At 41.6% G+C, this 18271-nt stretch overlaps 14 non-coding genes across 14 annotated transcripts; all 14 read right to left on the reverse strand.

Annotated features, from left to right (window-relative positions):
* Window positions 1-6871: 6871 nt before the first annotated feature.
* On the reverse strand, window positions 6872-6944 carry trnak-uuu. Its single transcript has one exon. It is a non-coding gene; the product is annotated as a tRNA-Lys (tRNA).
* Window positions 6945-7990: 1046 nt separating this feature from the next.
* On the reverse strand, window positions 7991-8064 carry trnat-agu. Its single transcript has one exon. It is a non-coding gene; the product is annotated as a tRNA-Thr (tRNA).
* A 443-nt stretch (window positions 8065-8507) lies between these two features.
* On the reverse strand, window positions 8508-8580 carry trnak-uuu. Its single transcript has one exon. It is a non-coding gene; the product is annotated as a tRNA-Lys (tRNA).
* Window positions 8581-9646: 1066 nt separating this feature from the next.
* On the reverse strand, window positions 9647-9720 carry trnat-agu. Its single transcript has one exon. It is a non-coding gene; the product is annotated as a tRNA-Thr (tRNA).
* A 442-nt stretch (window positions 9721-10162) lies between these two features.
* trnak-uuu lies at window positions 10163-10235 on the reverse strand. Its single transcript has one exon. It is a non-coding gene; the product is annotated as a tRNA-Lys (tRNA).
* A 1066-nt stretch (window positions 10236-11301) lies between these two features.
* Window positions 11302-11375, reverse strand: trnat-agu. Its single transcript has one exon. It is a non-coding gene; the product is annotated as a tRNA-Thr (tRNA).
* Window positions 11376-11817: 442 nt separating this feature from the next.
* Window positions 11818-11890, reverse strand: trnak-uuu. The gene has a single exon. It is a non-coding gene; the product is annotated as a tRNA-Lys (tRNA).
* Window positions 11891-12957: 1067 nt separating this feature from the next.
* On the reverse strand, window positions 12958-13031 carry trnat-agu. Its single transcript has one exon. It is a non-coding gene; the product is annotated as a tRNA-Thr (tRNA).
* A 441-nt stretch (window positions 13032-13472) lies between these two features.
* Window positions 13473-13545, reverse strand: trnak-uuu. Its single transcript has one exon. It is a non-coding gene; the product is annotated as a tRNA-Lys (tRNA).
* Window positions 13546-14611: 1066 nt separating this feature from the next.
* Window positions 14612-14685, reverse strand: trnat-agu. The gene has a single exon. It is a non-coding gene; the product is annotated as a tRNA-Thr (tRNA).
* Window positions 14686-15128: 443 nt separating this feature from the next.
* trnak-uuu lies at window positions 15129-15201 on the reverse strand. Its single transcript has one exon. It is a non-coding gene; the product is annotated as a tRNA-Lys (tRNA).
* A 1066-nt stretch (window positions 15202-16267) lies between these two features.
* On the reverse strand, window positions 16268-16341 carry trnat-agu. Its single transcript has one exon. It is a non-coding gene; the product is annotated as a tRNA-Thr (tRNA).
* A 443-nt stretch (window positions 16342-16784) lies between these two features.
* Window positions 16785-16857, reverse strand: trnak-uuu. The gene has a single exon. It is a non-coding gene; the product is annotated as a tRNA-Lys (tRNA).
* A 1066-nt stretch (window positions 16858-17923) lies between these two features.
* On the reverse strand, window positions 17924-17997 carry trnat-agu. Its single transcript has one exon. It is a non-coding gene; the product is annotated as a tRNA-Thr (tRNA).
* Between the last annotated feature and the right edge of the window lie 274 nt (window positions 17998-18271).

Raw genomic sequence — 18271 nt, forward strand, 5'->3', positions numbered from 1 at the left:
CTGCACGTTCTCCCCATGTTTGCGTGGGTTTCCTCCGGGTTCTCCGGTTTCCTCCCACAGTCCAAAGATGTGCAGGTTAGGTGGATTGGCCATGCAAAATTGCCCTTATTGTCCAAAAAAGGATAGGAGGGGTTAGTGGGTTATGGGGATAGAGAGGAAGTGAGGGGTTAAGTGGGTTATGGGGATAGATTGGAAGTGAGGGGTTAAGTGGGTTGGTGCAGATTCGATGGGCCGAATGGCCTCCTTTTGCACTGTATGTTCTATGTAAATATTGCACCTGCCAGGGTCTTTCTTTCCTGATCTCTTTAGCCCGTCTTTCGGGATTTCTGTGCCCACGCCCACTTGGCTGAAGTCGGGAACATGACTACGAAAGACCTCACTGGGAAGGAAACGATGGCTGGTACTCGAGCAAAGGTATCTGATTGGGAAAAGGTGCTGGAGGTATCTGCGGTCATTACATGTTAGCTTCTGGCTGCTGTTGAGTAAAGAGTCAAGAGTTCTGCTCCTTTTCACGAATACCTTTATTTTCCTTGAACGCACTCTATACAAAACTCTATCACCACATCACATGTCACAAGCGCCACCTGCAACCCCTTTACATAATCAGTGTCAATTATTGGATACTTAGCATCAACGAGACATCTAATTGGAATGCTTCTTAACGCATTCCTTAACATTGCAGTGGAGCTAGCTGCAGTAATGGTGCAGGAACTGGAGGAATTTGGGAATCAGGTGGACAGACAGTTTGAGCTTCAAGGTAAAGAGATAAAGGTATCTTTTAATGCTGCTTTCAAGGAGTAATTGGGCCCAATTGAGGAGCAGCTGGGTAAGACATCGGAGGCTGTTAAAGAGCAAGGTAAGGTGTTGAAGGGCCTGGAGGAGCCTGTGTCGTAGCATCATGGGTGGTTTGCCTCGTTGGAAGAACAGTTGCTGTTTGCGCTGGAGAGTAACAAGGGCCTGAGGGCAACAGTGGAAGACCTGAAGAACAGGTCGAGGCGATTGAACCACAGGATGGCCGGACTGCTGGAGAGAGTGGAGGGCTCGATGACAACCGAATACTTCTCGGAGATGGTCTCTCGGCTGGTGGTTGTGGCGGGTCGGGGGTGGGGGCGTGGGATGAGGTGTTTACTTTTCCGGAGATGGTGAGGACCCATTGGGAACTCCGGCAGAAGCCACAGCTGATTAAGCTGCCACATGCAGTGATTATCCGCTTTCATTGTTTCCAGACATAGGAGGAATACTGCAGAAGGATAGGAAGAACCGGTACATTAACTGACAAAGAGACGTGCGGCCCTTAACAAGGTGAAGGCGTGTTTTTCTGCAAAGGAGTCCGGTCTGGGGTGGTGTGTCCGGCGCGAGTGAGAGTAAGGTGGAGTTAAAAGATCAGTTTCTAGATATGCCAGAACTGATAGAGGCCTTCATGGGAAAGAAGGGACTGGGACCGCTGTGAGGTGGTTGTTGGGGACATTGTATGCTGTTATGGGCCAGGGTTTAGAGAACCCCAAAGTGTATCATGGAGTTCACCTGACCCACCACATTCAATAGATTGTGGTTATGGGGAGCACACGCGCCTACTTTAGAGATGTGGTGCAACAGAGTTAAAGTACTTTCAAATTAAAACACTGTTTATTTATGAAATCAGTGAACACTTTATAAACCCACAGAAAACATTTGAACAACTATCTACACCAATCATCCCCACAGATACAATATTCTAAACATAACCCGTAAACTTTTCCTGCAACATCCATAAGACAAAATACATTTTTTAACACAGAGATCAGGGTTGAATTCTCTACTGAGAGCAGTTATCACTTTGAATTACCATACCGGCCTCCCTGAGCAGACGCTGGAATGCGGCGACTAGCGGCTCTTCACAGTAACTTCATTGAAGCCTAATTGTGACATTAATCGATGATAGATATAAAATCACGCAAATGATCTGGAGGCAGTCTTCAGATTCCAGAGAGATTCTTGTGCAGCTGCTTGCTTTTCCTGTAGGTCTCCAGCTCTCGAAACGAAATTAAACACACCCTGCAGCAGACAGTCCAAAGCGAAAGGAAAAGCAGACAGACAGCCCAGCTCCACCCACTCTCTGACATCACTGCAGCTATTCGATAAACACCCATTTCTTAAAGGTACATCCACTACAGCAATTTCATAAGCACCCAGACCTTAAAACGTTCTCTCACATGACACCTCCCCCTAGAAAGAAAAACCATCAACTACAAGATGGTTTCATTTTTCACCTTTTCACTATCCTTTAAGTAACATTAACAGTAAATATACATTTTTTTCAAAAGATAAAACACGCAAACATTTAATCCATTTAATCCATTTAAGTTCTTCTAAAATTTGTCGATTTTAGTTCTTCTTCCTGCACCGAACCTGCTTCTTGTCATAACATTCGTGACAAAGCATTGGCTATCACGTTTTCTCGTTCTGCTACATATTATTTTTGAATGAAATGACTGTTACAATAAACTCCATCGAAACAGTCTTGCATTGTTTTCCGAAATCGCTCCAAAAACATCAATGGATTTTGATCAGTATATATAGTTGTGTCAGACGGATTGCTGGTCACATAAATGTGAAAATGTTGCAAAGCCAGCACCAAACTCAAAGTCTCCTTCTCAATCGTTGAAAACTTTTTCTGGTCAGAATTCAGTTTATTTGAAAAATAACCAATAGCACTGCACGTCCGCCCACATCACTCACATCAACAGCCACTTTGAATGGTTTGGTATAATTTGGGATGGCTAACACAGGAGTAGTGGTTAATAGAGCCTTCAGGCAATCAAATGCCTGTTGACACTCCGCTGTCCACTGAAATATGCTACCCTTCTTTAGCAAGTCGGTCAGTGGAGCAACCACACTGCTAAAATGTGGCACAAATTTCCAATAGAATCCACTCATGCCAAGAAATCTCATTATTTTCCTTTGTGTCAATGGTATTGGGAACTCCCCAATAACTTTTGTTTTCACATCCCGTGGGTCCATTTGACCTGACAGATTGTAAGGACCAAGAAAGTGACTTGGGCTTTTCCAAATTCACTTTTGGTGAGGTTAATCTCCAAACCCTCCTCCTGAAGTCAATCAAATAGCTCCATCAGATATTTTAAATGTTCTTTCCATGTCTGGCTGAAAATTACCAGATCGTCGATGTATTTCGCACAATTGGGTAATACTGAAACAAATCTGTTATTTAACCATTGAAATGTGGCTGGGCGTTTTTCAAGCAAACTGGCATAACTTTGAATTGGTATATATCATCTGGAGTCACAAAAGCTGCAATCCCCTTGGCCCTTTCGGATAAAGGCACCTGCCAGTAATCTTTAAGCAAATCCAGTTTGGAAATATAAGCTGATTGTCCCACTTTCTCAATGCAATCCTCCAAACGTGGGATTGGATAAGAGTCCGTTCTTGTAACTGCATTAACTTTTATATAGTCCACACACAACCGTTGGTTACCATCTGGTTTAGGTACCATCACTATGGGTGAGCTCCATTGGCTACAACCCACTTCAATTATGCCAATTGTAAGCATACTCACAATTTCCTTGTTAACCTGTCCCAGTTTGAATTGGTTAAGTCCATATGGATGTTGTTTAATTGGAACAGCATTTCCCACACCTACATCATGGATAGCCATTTTCGTGCTTCCAATGTATCTCCGCGAACTTGTTCATGTGACATCATTAATGCTTTCAGGTCAGCCCGTTTTTCATCTGGAAGGTACCTCAACAATTTATCCCAATTTTTAAGAACATCCTCGTTTCCCAATTTAATTTGAGGTATGTCAAAATCAAAGTCATCTGGATTTGGTTCGTCAGTTTGTTAGAATCATTAAAATCTCATGCTTTAGCTTTCAAAGTACCTTTTAAACATATTTACATGACACACTCGGTAATTTTCCCTTCTATCTGCCGTTTTTACCACATGGTTCACCTCATTTAATTTCCTTTCCATTTCATGAGATCCACAAAACCTTGCTTTTAAAGGTTCACATACCACTGGTAACATTATTAAAACTTGATCTCCACTGGAAAAACTACAAACTTTGGATTTCTTGTCCACTACCCGTTTCATCACATGTTGTGCATTTTTTTAAATGCTGTCTCACCAATTCACCTGTTCAACTTAATCGTGCCCTAAAATTTGACACGTAATCCAATAATGTAAGTTCAGTTGTCTCACTCACCAATTTTCCCTGAATCAATTTAAGTGGTCCTCTTACCTCATGACCAAAAATTAGTTCAAAAGGACTGAAATTGGTTGACTCATTCGGTGCATCCCTCATTGCAAACAGTATGAATGGAATTCCTTTATCCCAATCCTCTGAATAATCTTGACAATAAGCCCTCAACATTGTCTTCGTGTCTGATGCCACCTTTCTAATGCACCCTGTGATTCTGGATGGTACACAGTTGATTTAAGTTGATTTATTCCTAAGCTATCCATAACTTCTTTGAATAACTTTGAAGTAAAATCCGATCCTTGATCCGATTGAATTTCTGTGGGTAGTTCATATCTATTAAAGAATTGAAGTAACTCCTCCACAATCCATTTAGCTGTGCTATTTCGTACTGGAATGGCATCTGGAAACCTAGTAGACACACCCATTATAGTCAAAAGATATTGATTCCCACTTTTTGTTTTAGGAAGCGGTCCTACGCAATCAATTAAGACCCTTGTAAAAAGTTCCTCAAATGCTGGAATGGGTATTAGGGGCGCTGGTTTTATCACTGCTTGAGTTTCCCTATCAGTTGACATGTGTGAATTGATTGACAAAATTTAACTACATCTGTATGTAGTCCAGGCTAATAAAAATGTTTTTGGATTTCAGCTTGAGTTTTCCTGACTCCCAAATGACGTCCCACTGGTACCTCAAGTGCTACTCGCAACATCTCCTTTCTCTACCCTACCGGCAATAGCACTTGAAGAACTTCGGCCCACATTTCATCCACCTGCATATCTGAAGGTTTCTATTTTATCATTAAGACATGATTGTTATGGTAATAACATTCCTGTATACACGCAGATTCCTCTTCCGTGTACGATTCGAATACATCCATTTTATTTCTAAAACTTTCTGTTGTTACTCCGCCAATTTTTCTGAACAAAAAACATCCGCCTCATCCTGCACTTGTTCTTGCTCTTATTTGAATATCTGATTAAAAATCGATTCTGATAATGGCACTTCAACTTTACCTTCATTCTCTGATTTCTCCTCTTGTCTGAAACTGTGACTTTGCAACCTTGTTACTATACAATCCGGAAAAATCCCAGGATACTCGTTCTTCAACACTTCAGTTGTTTGATTTTCCACTGGCTTATATACCACAGTAGGCATCACTTCCACCTGCGATCCAGCAATATGAAAATGAAAAATGAAAATTGCTTATTGTCACGAGTAGGCTTCAATGAAGTTACTGTGAAAAGCACCTAGTCACCACATTCCGGCGCCTGTCCGGGGAGGCTCGTACGGGAATCGAACCGTGCTGCTGGCCTGCTTGGTCTGCTTTAAAAGCGAGCAATTTAGCCCAGTGAGCTAAACCAGCCCCTATAGATTCACACCTAGTCGCCACATTCCAGCGCCTGTTCGGGGAGTCTGGTATGGGAAGGCTGGTATATCATAACCCAAGATAAACTGTATTCCTGGACAAGATAGTTTCTCGATTACCACTACTACCAACTTCACCAGTCTTCACTGGACTTTCCTAACAGGGCCTGGATTCTCCCCTACACGGCGGTGGGGGGGGGGGGGGGGTTCCCGGCGTATAGGAGTGGCATCAACCACTCCGGCGTCGGTCCGCCATACGTGTGGATTCTCCGTACCTTTAGGGGCCAAGCCCTCACATTGAGGGGCTAGGCCCGCACCGGAGTGGTTGACGCTCCGCCGAACAGCACGAATGGCCTTTGGTGCCCCGCCAGCTGGGGCCGAAAGGCCATTGCCAGCTGGCAGAAATCCGCGCATGCGCCGGTGCGTCAGAGACTGCTGATGTCATACCCATGCGCAAGTGAGTGGGTCTCTTCTGCCCCCACCACGGTGAATGCCACGGCAGGGCAGAAGAAAAAGAGTTCCCCCACGGCACAGGCCCGTTGGCCGATCAATGGGCCCCAATCGCGGGCCAGGCCACCGCGGGGGAACCCCCTGGGGTTAAGCAGCCCCACGACCCCCGCGCCGCCAATCCCGCCAGCACCAGATGTGTTTTGATTCCTGCCAGCGGGAGAGGCCTGTCAGCGACTGGACTTCGGCCCATCACAGGCCGGAAAATCGCCGCGGGGAGCCCGCCAACCGGGGCGGCGCAATTCCAGCACCCCTTAAATCCATTGAATTGAATTGGGAGCATTTCTTCACAGGCTCCTAATTTTGAACTCAGGATCTCCTGTTTACTCGACAGGCACTTTAACCATTTAACAGCACCAACCTTGATTGTCGGCTTGCAAGTTTAGAACAGATTTCAATTATTTTGATTAAACACCAGTATTGTTGATTTCTTATGCTGACTTTGAGAGTGCAAATTAAAATATTCATCTGCAATGGGCTTTTGAAAGTGTAAAAACTGCAGTAATTTCTGAATGTTATTAATTTATACCAGTTCTGCAGGGAAGAAGTAAACAAACAGGAAATATTTTACGAATTTTGAAGTGATTAAACATGAGCAGAAAACTATAGTGGTATAATGCAGGACAAGACCAGGAGCGAGTTTTTACATTAACCGAAAATCGAGCAAAACTTCTTGATGGCTGTTGCAATTTGGCAAACACAACATTGTCACGATTCTTCCACTTTTCATCAATCACCCTGCATTTTTAATTCTTTTTTCCTACTGTTCATTGAGGAGCAAGCGCCTTGAGACAAAATGAAAGCCCTGATAGGGACTTGAACCCTGGGCCCTCAGATTAAAAGTCTGATGCTCTTCCGACTGAGCTACCAGGACACATTCTTAAAAATTCCTCATTGCTCACTTCAAACTCATATTGTACCTTTTGAATTTTCTTCATTGGCAATTTTCCTCACAAGCAGAGCGGCAGCCTTCCTTTGGCTCCCTTTCTCAAATTCTTCAGCTTGTACTTGCTTTTTACCAGTGACTTGTGATGTGACAACTGTTGTTACCCAGGGACCTGCACTGGTACTTCGAGACATTGAAGATTACATTTTGATTGGTGAGAGATGAGTGGGAAGCAACAGAGACACAGATTTTATTTTTAGAGATAGAATAAAGGGTGTCATCTGATGTTTGTTGTGGCAGAGCGTGAACGCAAGTAAACCCATCTAGTAAAGGAGCAAATTATGCAAATTGCAAAGTTTCAGGGTGTAAAAGTGTGTCTGCACCACATCTTCATGGAAAACGCCCCATCATTTATCCCGCCCGATTCGTTCTTGCTAACATGCAGCAACATAAATCGTTCAATATAAAAGCAAATTACTGTGGATGTGAAATCTGAAAAAAAAACAGGAAATGATGGAAAATATCAGTGGGTCTGGCAGCATCTGTGAAGAGAGAACCGAGCTAATATTTCGAGGCTGGGTCACTCTTCATCAGAGTAAAGCATTTAATCATTCAATCGTTGCTCACAGATATCGCTGAGAAACAGCCAAAATGTTCCTTCTGGAATTCCTCAGGTAAATCCTGTCATGCATCCAAAGGAAAATACTGCGGAAGCTGCGACTCTGCGTGCGAGTCTAAAAATGATAGGATTGAGGCTCAGAAAATGAGAGGATATCTTTGGAGCCAGACACAGTGTTAATGTTTAAAATCCGTGTGATCTTTACTCAGAGCTGAAGCGAGGAGTACATGCAATGGAGTAGGTGAGGAAAATGGAATTTGCATGAAATATGGGAGCTATGGAAGGTTGAATAAAGTTTGACAAAAATCAAGGTAAAGCAAACTAGAAGTTCGGTGCCACAGATATTCTGCCAACGTGTTCTGCATTCACCATTGAATTGGGAACATTTCTTCACAGGCTCCAAGCTTTGACCCAAAGGCACTGCTGAGATTTGAACTCAGGATCTCCTGTTTACTAGACAGGCGCTTTAACCATCTAAGCCACAGCACCAACCTTGATTGTGGGCTTGCAAGTTTAGAACAGATTTCAATTATTTTGATTAAACACCAGTATTGTTGATTTCTTATGCTGACTTTGAGAGTGCAAATTAAAATATTCATCTGCAATGGGCTTTTGAAAGTGTAAAAATTGCAGTAATTTCTGAAAGTTATTAATTTATAGCAGTCCTGCAGGGAAGAAGTAAACAAACAGGAAATATTTTACGAATTTTGAAGTGATTAAACATGACCAGAAAACTATAGTGGCATAATGCAGGACAAGACCAGGAGCGAGTTTTTACATTAACCGAAAATCTAGCAAAACTTCTTGATGGCTGTTGCAATTTGGCAAACCCAACATTGTCACGATTCTTCCACTTTTCATAAATCATCCTGCATTTTCTATTCTTTTTTCCTACTGTTCATTGGGGAGCAAGCGCCTTGAGACAAACTGAAAGCCCTGACAGGGACTTGAACCCTGGGCCCTCAGATTAAAAGTCTGATGCTCTACCGACTGAGCTACCAGGGCCCATTCTTAAACAGTCCTCATTGCTCACTTCAAACTCTCATATTGTACCTTTTGAATTTTCTTCATTGGTAATTCAGCCTCTCCTGCTCATTTTCCTCACAAGCAGAGCGGCAGCCTTCCTTTGGCTCTCTTTCTCAAATTCTTCAGCTTGTACTTGCTTTTTACCAGTGACTTGTGATGTGACAACTGTTGTTACCCAGGGACGTGCACTGGTACTTCGAGACATTGAAGATTACATTTTGATTGGTGAGAGATGAGTGGGAAGCAACAGAGACACAGATTTTATTTTTAGAGATAGAATAAAGGGTGTCATCTGATGTTTGTTGTGGCAGAGCGTGAACGCAAGTAAACCCATCTAGTAAAGGAGCAAATTATGCAAATTGCAAAGTTTCAGGGTGTAAAAGTGTGTCTGCACCACATCTTCATGGAAAACGCCCCATCATTTATCCCGCCCGATTCGTTCTTGCTAACATGCAGCAACATAAATCGTTCAATATAAAAGCAAATTACTGTGGATGTGAAATCTGAAAAAAAAACAGGAAATGATGGAAAATATCAGTGGGTCTGGCAGCATCTGTGAAGAGAGAACCGAGCTAATATTTCGAGGCTGGGTCACTCTTCATCAGAGTAAAGCATTTAATCATTCAATCGTTGCTCACAGATATCGCTGAGAAACAGCCAAAATGTTCCTTCTGGAATTCCTCAGGTAAATCCTGTCATGCATCCAAAGGAAAATACTGCGGAAGCTGCGACTCTGCGTGCGAGTCTAAAAATGATAGGATTGAGGCTCAGAAAATGAGAGGATATCTTTGGAGCCAGACACAGTGTTAATGTTTAAAATCCGTGTGATCTTTACTCAGAGCTGAAGCGAGGAGTACATGCAATGGAGTAGGTGAGGAAAATGGAATTTGCATGAAATATGGGAGCTATGGAAGGTTGAATAAAGTTTGACAAAAATCAAGGTAAAGCAAACTAGAAGTTCGGTGCCACAGATATTCTGCCAACGTGTTCTGCATTCACCATTGAATTGGGAACATTTCTTCACAGGCTCCAAGCTTTGACCCAAAGGCACTGCTGAGATTTGAACTCAGGATCTCCTGTTTACTAGACAGGCGCTTTAACCATCTAAGCCACAGCACCAACCTTGATTGTGGGCTTGCAAGTTTAGAACAGATTTCAATTATTTTGATTAAACACCAGTATTGTTGATTTCTTTTGCTGACTTTGAGAGTGCAAATTAAAATATTCATCTGCAATGGGCTTTTGAAAGTGTAAAAATTGCAGTAATTTCTGAAAGTTATTAATTTATAGCAGTCCTGCAGGAAGAAGTAAACAAACAGGAAATATTTTACGAATTTTGAAGTGATTAAACATGACCAGAAAACTATAGTGGCATAATGCAGGACAAGACCAGGAGCGAGTTTTTACATTAACCGAAAATCTAGCAAAACTTCTTGATGGCTGTTGCAATTTGGCAAACCCAACATTGTCACGATTCTTCCACTTTTCATAAATCATCCTGCATTTTCTATTCTTTTTTCCTACTGTTCATTGGGGAGCAAGCGCCTTGAGACAAACTGAAAGCCCTGACAGGGACTTGAACCCTGGGCCCTCAGATTAAAAGTCTGATGCTCTACCGACTGAGCTACCAGGGCCCATTCTTAAACATTCCTCATTGCTCACTTCAAACTCTCATATTGTACCTTTTGAATTTTCTTCATTGGTAATTCAGCCTCTCCTGCTCATTTTCCTCACAAGCAGAGCGGCAGCCTTCCTTTGGCTCCCTTTCTCAAATTCTTCAGCTTGTACTTGCTTTTTACCAGTGACTTGTGATGTGACAACTGTTGTTACCCAGGGACCTGCACTGGTACTTCGAGACATTGAAGATTACATTTTGATTGGTGAGAGATGAGTGGGAAGCAACAGAGACACAGATTTTATTTTTAGAGATAGAATAAAGGGTGTCATCTGATGTTTGTTGTGGCAGAGCGTGAACGCAAGTAAACCCATCTAGTAAAGGAGCAAATTATGCAAATTGCAAAGTTTCAGGGTGTAAAAGTGTGTCTGCACCACATCTTCATGGAAAACGCCCCATCATTTATCCCGCCCGATTCGTTCTTGCTAACATGCAGCAACATAAATCGTTCAATATAAAAGCAAATTACTGTGGATGTGAAATCTGAAAAAAAAACAGGAAATGATGGAAAATATCAGTGGGTCTGGCAGCATCTGTGAAGAGAGAACCGAGCTAATATTTCGAGGCTGGGTCACTCTTCATCAGAGTAAAGCATTTAATCATTCAATCGTTGCTCACAGATATCGCTGAGAAACAGCCAAAATGTTCCTTCTGGAATTCCTCAGGTAAATCCTGTCATGCATCCAAAGGAAAATACTGCGGAAGCTGCGACTCTGCGTGCGAGTCTAAAAATGATAGGATTGAGGCTCAGAAAATGAGAGGATATCTTTGGAGCCAGACACAGTGTTAATGTTTAAAATCCGTGTGATCTTTACTCAGAGCTGAAGCGAGGAGTACATGCAATGGAGTAGGTGAGGAAAATGGAATTTGCATGAAATATGGGAGCTATGGAAGGTTGAATAAAGTTTGACAAAAATCAAGGTAAAGCAAACTAGAAGTTCGGTGCCACAGATATTCTGCCAACGTGCTCTGCATTCACCATTGAATTGGGAACATTTCTTCACAGGCTCCAAGCTTTGACCCAAAGGCACTGCTGAGATTTGAACTCAGGATCTCCTGTTTACTAGACAGGCGCTTTAACCATCTAAGCCACAGCACCAACCTTGATTGTGGGCTTGCAAGTTTAGAACAGATTTCAATTATTTTGATTAAACACCAGTATTGTTGATTTCTTATGCTGACTTTGAGAGTGCAAATTAAAATATTCATCTGCAATGGGCTTTTGAAAGTGTAAAAATTGCAGTAATTTCTGAAAGTTATTAATTTATAGCAGTCCTGCAGGAAGAAGTAAACAAACAGGAAATATTTTACGAATTTTGAAGTGATTAAACATGACCAGAAAACTATAGTGGCATAATGCAGGACAAGACCAGGAGCGAGTTTTTACATTAACCGAAAATCTAGCAAAACTTCTTGATGGCTGTTGCAATTTGGCAAACCCAACATTGTCACGATTCTTCCACTTTTCATAAATCATCCTGCATTTTCTATTCTTTTTTCCTACTGTTCATTGGGGAGCAAGCGCCTTGAGACAAACTGAAAGCCCTGACAGGGACTTGAACCCTGGGCCCTCAGATTAAAAGTCTGATGCTCTACCGACTGAGCTACCAGGGCCCATTCTTAAACATTCCTCATTGCTCACTTCAAACTTTCATATTGTACCTTTTGAATTTTCTTCATTGGTAATTCAGCCTCTCCTGCTCATTTTCCTCACAAGCAGAGCGGCAGCCTTCCTTTGGCTCCCTTTCTCAAATTCTTCAGCTTGTACTTGCTTTTTACCAGTGACTTGTGATGTGACAACTGTTGTTACCCAGGGACCTGCACTGGTACTTCGAGACATTGAAGATTACATTTTGATTGGTGAGAGATGAGTGGGAAGCAACAGAGACACAGATTTTATTTTTAGAGATAGAATAAAGGGTGTCATCTGATGTTTGTTGTGGCAGAGCGTGAACGCAAGTAAACCCATCTAGTAAAGGAGCAAATTATGCAAATTGCAAAGTTTCAGGGTGTAAAAGTGTGTCTGCACCACATCTTCATGGAAAACGCCCCATCATTTATCCCGCCCGATTCGTTCTTGCTAACATGCAGCAACATAAATCGTTCAATATAAAAGCAAATTACTGTGGATGTGAAATCTGAAAAAAAAAACAGGAAATGATGGAAAATATCAGTGGGTCTGGCAGCATCTGTGAAGAGAGAACCGAGCTAATATTTCGAGGCTGGGTCACTCTTCATCAGAGTAAAGCATTTAATCATTCAATCGTTGCTCACAGATATCGCTGAGAAACAGCCAAAATGTTCCTTCTGGAATTCCTCAGGTAAATCCTGTCATGCATCCAAAGGAAAATACTGCGGAAGCTGCGACTCTGCGTGCGAGTCTAAAAATGATAGGATTGAGGCTCAGAAAATGAGAGGATATCTTTGGAGCCAGACACAGTGTTAATGTTTAAAATCCGTGTGATCTTTACTCAGAGCTGAAGCGAGGAGTACATGCAATGGAGTAGGTGAGGAAAATGGAATTTGCATGAAATATGGGAGCTATGGAAGGTTGAATAAAGTTTGACAAAAATCAAGGTAAAGCAAACTAGAAGTTCGGTGCCACAGATATTCTGCCAACGTGTTCTGCATTCACCATTGAATTGGGAACATTTCTTCACAGGCTCCAAGCTTTGACCCAAAGGCACTGCTGAGATTTGAACTCAGGATCTCCTGTTTACTAGACAGGCGCTTTAACCATCTAAGCCACAGCACCAACCTTGATTTTGGGCTTGCAAGTTTAGAACAAATTTCAATTATTTTGATTAAACACCAGTCTTGTTGATTTCTTATGCTGACTTTGAGAGTGCAAATTAAAATATTCATCTGCAATGGGCTTTTGAAAATGTAAAAATTGCAGTAATTTCTGAAAGTTATTAATTTATAGCAGTTTTGCAGGAAGAAGTAAACAAACAGGAAATATTTTACGAATTTTGAAGTGATTAAACATGACCAGAAAACTATAGTGGCATAATGCAGGACAAGACCAGGAGCGAGTTTTTACATTAACCGAAAATCTAGCAAAACTTCTTGATGGCTGTTGCAATTTGGCAAACCCAACATTGTCACGATTCTTCCACTTTCATAAATCATCCTGCATTTTCTATTCTTTTTTCCTACTGTTCATTGGGGAGCAAGCGCCTTGAGACAAACTGAAAGCCCTGACAGGGACTTGAACCCTGGGCCCTCAGATTAAAAGTCTGATGCTCTACCGACTGAGCTACCAGGGCCCATTCTTAAACATTCCTCATTGCTCACTTCAAACTCTCATATTGTACCTTTTGAATTTTCTTCATTGGTAATTCAGCCTCTCCTGCTCATTTTCCTCACAAGCAGAGCGGCAGCCTTCCTTTGGCTCCCTTTCTCAAATTCTTCAGCTTGTACTTGCTTTTTACCAGTGACTTGTGATGTGACAACTGTTGTTACCCAGGGACCTGCACTGGTACTTCGAGACATTGAAGATTACATTTTGATTGGTGAGAGATGAGTGGGAAGCAACAGAGACACAGATTTTATTTTTAGAGATAGAATAAAGGGTGTCATCTGATGTTTGTTGTGGCAGAGCGTGAACGCAAGTAAACCCATCTAGTAAAGGAGTAAATTATGCAAATTGCAAAGTTTCAGGGTGTAAAAGTGTGTCTGCACCACATCTTCATGGAAAACGCCCCATCATTTATCCCGCCCGATTCGTTCTTGCTAACATGCAGCAACATAAATCGTTCAATATAAAAGCAAATTAATGTGGATGTGAAATCTGAAAAAAAAACAGGAAATGATGGAAAATATCAGTGGGTCTGGCAGCATCTGTGAAGAGAGAACCGAGCTAATATTTCGAGGCTGGGTCACTCTTCATCAGAGTAAAGCATTTAATCATTCAATCGTTGCTTACAGATATCGCTGAGAAACAGCCAAAATGTTCCTTCTGGAATTCCTCAGGTAAATCCTGTCATGCATCCAAAGGAAAATACTGCGGAAGCTGCGACTCTGCGTGCGAGTCTAAAAATGATAGGATTGAGGCTCAGAAAATGAGAGGATATCTTTGGAGCCAGACACAGTGTTAATGCTTAAAATCCGTGTGATCTTTACTCAGAGCTGAAGCGAGGAGTACATGCAATGGAGTAGGTGAGGAAAATTGAATTTGCATGAAATATGGGAGCTATGGAAGGTTGAATAAAGTTTGACAAAAATCAAGGTAAAGCAAACTAGAAGTTCGGTGCCACAGATATTCTGCCAACGTGTTCTGCATTCACCATTGAATTGGGAACATTTCTTCACAGGCTCCAAGCTTTGACCCAAAGGCACTGCTGAGATTTGAACTCAGGATCTCCTGTTTACTAGACAGGCGCTTTAACCATCTAAGCCACAGCACCAACCTTTATTGTGGGCTTGCAAGTTTAGAACAGATTTCAATTATTTTGATTAAACACCAGTGTTGTTGATTTCTTATGCTGACTTTGAGAGTGCAAATTAAAATATTCATCTGCAATGGGCTTTTGAAAGTGTAAAAATTGCAGTAATTTCTGAAAGTTATTAATTTATAGCAGTCCTGCAGGGAAGAAGTAAACAAACAGGAAATATTTTACGAATTTTGAAGTGATTAAACATGACCAGAAAACTATAGTGGCATAATGCAGGACAAGACCAGAAGCGAGTTTTTACATTAATCGAAAATCTAGCAAAACTTCTTGATGGCTGTTGCAATTTGGCAAACCCAACATTGTCACGATTCTTGCACTTTTCATAAATCATCCTGCATTTTCTATTCTTTTTTCCTACTGTTCATTGGGGAGCAAGCGCCTTGAGACAAACTGAAAGCCCTGACAGGGACTTGAACCCTGGGCCCTCAGATTAAAAGTCTGATGCTCTACCGACTGAGCTACCAGGGCCCACTCTTAAACATTCCTCATTGCTCACTTCAAACTTTCATATTGTACCTTTTGAATTTTCTTCATTGGTAATTCAGCCTCTCCTGCTCATTTTCCTCACAAGCAGAGCGGCAGCCTTCCTTTGGCTCCCTTTCTCAAATTCTTCAGCTTGTACTTGCTTTTTACCAGTGACTTGTGATGTGACAACTGTTGTTACCCAGGGACCTGCACTGGTACTTCGAGACATTGAAGATTACATTTTGATTGGTGAGAGATGAGTGGGAAGCAACAGAGACACAGATTTTATTTTTAGAGATAGAATAAAGGGTGTCATCTGATGTTTGTTGTGGCAGAGCGTGAACGCAAGTAAACCCATCTAGTAAAGGAGCAAATTATGCAAATTGCAAAGTTTCAGGGTGTAAAAGTGTGTCTGCACCACATCTTCATGGAAAATGCCCCATCATTTATCCCGCCCGATTCGTTCTTGCTAACATGCAGCAACATAAATCGTTCAATATAAAAGCAAATTACTGTGGATGTGAAATCTGAAAAAAAAACAGGAAATGATGGAAAATATCAGTGGGTCTGGCAGCATCTGTGAAGAGAGAACCGAGCTAATATTTCGAGGCTGGGTCACTCTTCATCAGAGTAAAGCATTTAATCATTCAATCGTTGCTCACAGATATCGCTGAGAAACAGCCAAAATGTTCCTTCTGGAATTCCTCAGGTAAATCCTGTCATGCATCCAAAGGAAAATACTGCGGAAGCTGCGACTCTGCGTGCGAGTCTAAAAATGATAGGATTGAGGCTCAGAAAATGAGAGGATATCTTTGGAGCCAGACACAGTGTTAATGTTTAAAATCCGTGTGATCTTTACTCAGAGCTGAAGCGAGGAGTACATGCAATGGAGTAGGTGAGGAAAATGGAATTTGCATGAAATATGGGAGCTATGGAAGGTTGAATAAAGTTTGACAAAAATCAAGGTAAAGCAAACTAGAAGTTCGGTGCCACAGATATTCTGCCAACGTGTTCTGCATTCACCATTGAATTGGGAACATTTCTTCACAGGCTCCAAGCTTTGACCCAAAGGCACTGCTGAGATTTGAACTCAGGATCTCCTGTTTACTAGACAGGCGCTTTAACCATCTAAGCCACAGCACCAACCTTGATTGTGGGCTTGCAAGTTTAGAACAGATTTCAATTATTTTGATTAAACACCAGTATTGTTGATTTCTTATGCTGACTTTGAGAGTGCAAATTAAAATATTCATCTGCAATGGGCTTTTGAAAGTGTAAAAATTGCAGTAATTTCTGAAAGTTATTAATTTATAGCAGTCCTGCAAGGAAGAAGTAAACAAACAGGAAATATTTTACGAATTTTGAAGTGATTAAACATGACCAGAAAACTATAGTGGCATAATGCAGGACAAGACCAGGAGCGAGTTTTTACATTAACCGAAAATCTAGCAAAACTTCTTGATGGCTGTTGCAATTTGGCAAACCCAACATTGTCACGATTCTTCCACTTTTCATAAATCATCCTGCATTTTCTATTCTTTTTTCCTACTGTTCATTGGGGAGCAAGCGCCTTGAGACAAACTGAAAGCCCTGACAGGGACTTGAACCCTGGGCCCTCAGATTAAAAGTCTGATGCTCTACCGACTGAGCTACCAGGGCCCATTCTTAAACATTCCTCATTGCTCACTTCAAACTCTCATATTGTACCTTTTGAATTTTCTTCATTGGTAATTCAGCCTCTCCTGCTCATTTTCCTCACAAGCAGAGCGGCAGCCTTCCTTTGGCTCCCTTTCTCAAATTCTTCAGCTTGTACTTGCTTTTTACCAGTGACTTGTGATGTGACAACTGTTGTTACCCAGGGACCTGCACTGGTACTTCGAGACATTGAAGATTACATTTTGATTGGTGAGAGATGAGTGGGAAGCAACAGAGACACAGATTTTATTTTTAGAGATAGAATAAAGGGTGTCATCTGATGTTTGTTGTGGCAGAGCGTGAACGCAAGTAAACCCATCTAGTAAAGGAGCAAATTATGCAAATTGCAAAGTTTCAGGGTGTAAAAGTGTGTCTGCACCACATCTTCATGGAAAACGCCCCATCATTTATCCCGCCCGATTCGTTCTTGCTAACATGCAGCAACATAAATCGTTCAATATAAAAGCAAATTACTGTGGATGTGAAATCTGAAAAAAAAACAGGAAATGATGGAAAATATCAGTGGGTCTGGCAGCATCTGTGAAGAGAGAACCGAGCTAATATTTCGAGGCTGGGTCACTCTTCATCAGAGTAAAGCATTTAATCATTCAATCGTTGCTCACAGATATCGCTGAGAAACAGCCAAAATGTTCCTTCCGGAATTCCTCAGGTAAATCCTGTCATGCATCCAAAGGAAAATACTGCGGAAGCTGCGACTCTGCGTGCGAGTCTAAAAATGATAGGATTGAGGGTCAGAAAATGAGAGGATATCTTTGGAGCCAGACACAGTGTTAATGTTTAAAATCCGTGTGATCTTTACTCAGAGCTGAAGCGAGGAGTACATGCAATGGAGTAGGTGAGGAAAATGGAATTTGCATGAAATATGGGAGCTATGGAAGGTTGAATAAAGTTTGACAAAAATCAAGGTAAAGCAAACTAGAAGTTCGGTGCCACAGATATTCTGCCAACGTGTTCTGCATTCACCATTGAATTGGGAACATTTCTTCACAGGCTCCAAGCTTTGACCCAAAGGCACTGCTGAGATTTGAACTCAGGATCTCCTGTTTACTAGACAGGCGCTTTAACCATCTAAGCCACAGCACCAACCTTGATTGTGGGCTTGCAAGTTTAGAACAGATTTCAATTATTTTGATTAAACACCAGTATTGTTGATTTCTTATGCTGACTTTGAGAGTGCAAATTAAAATATTCATCTGCAATGGGCTTTTGAAACTGTAAAAATTGCAGTAATTTCTGAAAGTTATTAATTTATAGCAGTCCTGCAGGGAAGAAGTAAACAAACAGGAAATATTTTACGAATTTTGAAGTGATTAAACATGACCAGAAAACTATAGTGGTATAATGCAGGACAAGACTC

This window comes from Scyliorhinus canicula, chromosome 6 (genome assembly GCF_902713615.1).
Source record: "Scyliorhinus canicula chromosome 6, sScyCan1.1, whole genome shotgun sequence".
Lineage (NCBI taxonomy): Eukaryota > Metazoa > Chordata > Chondrichthyes > Carcharhiniformes > Scyliorhinidae > Scyliorhinus > Scyliorhinus canicula.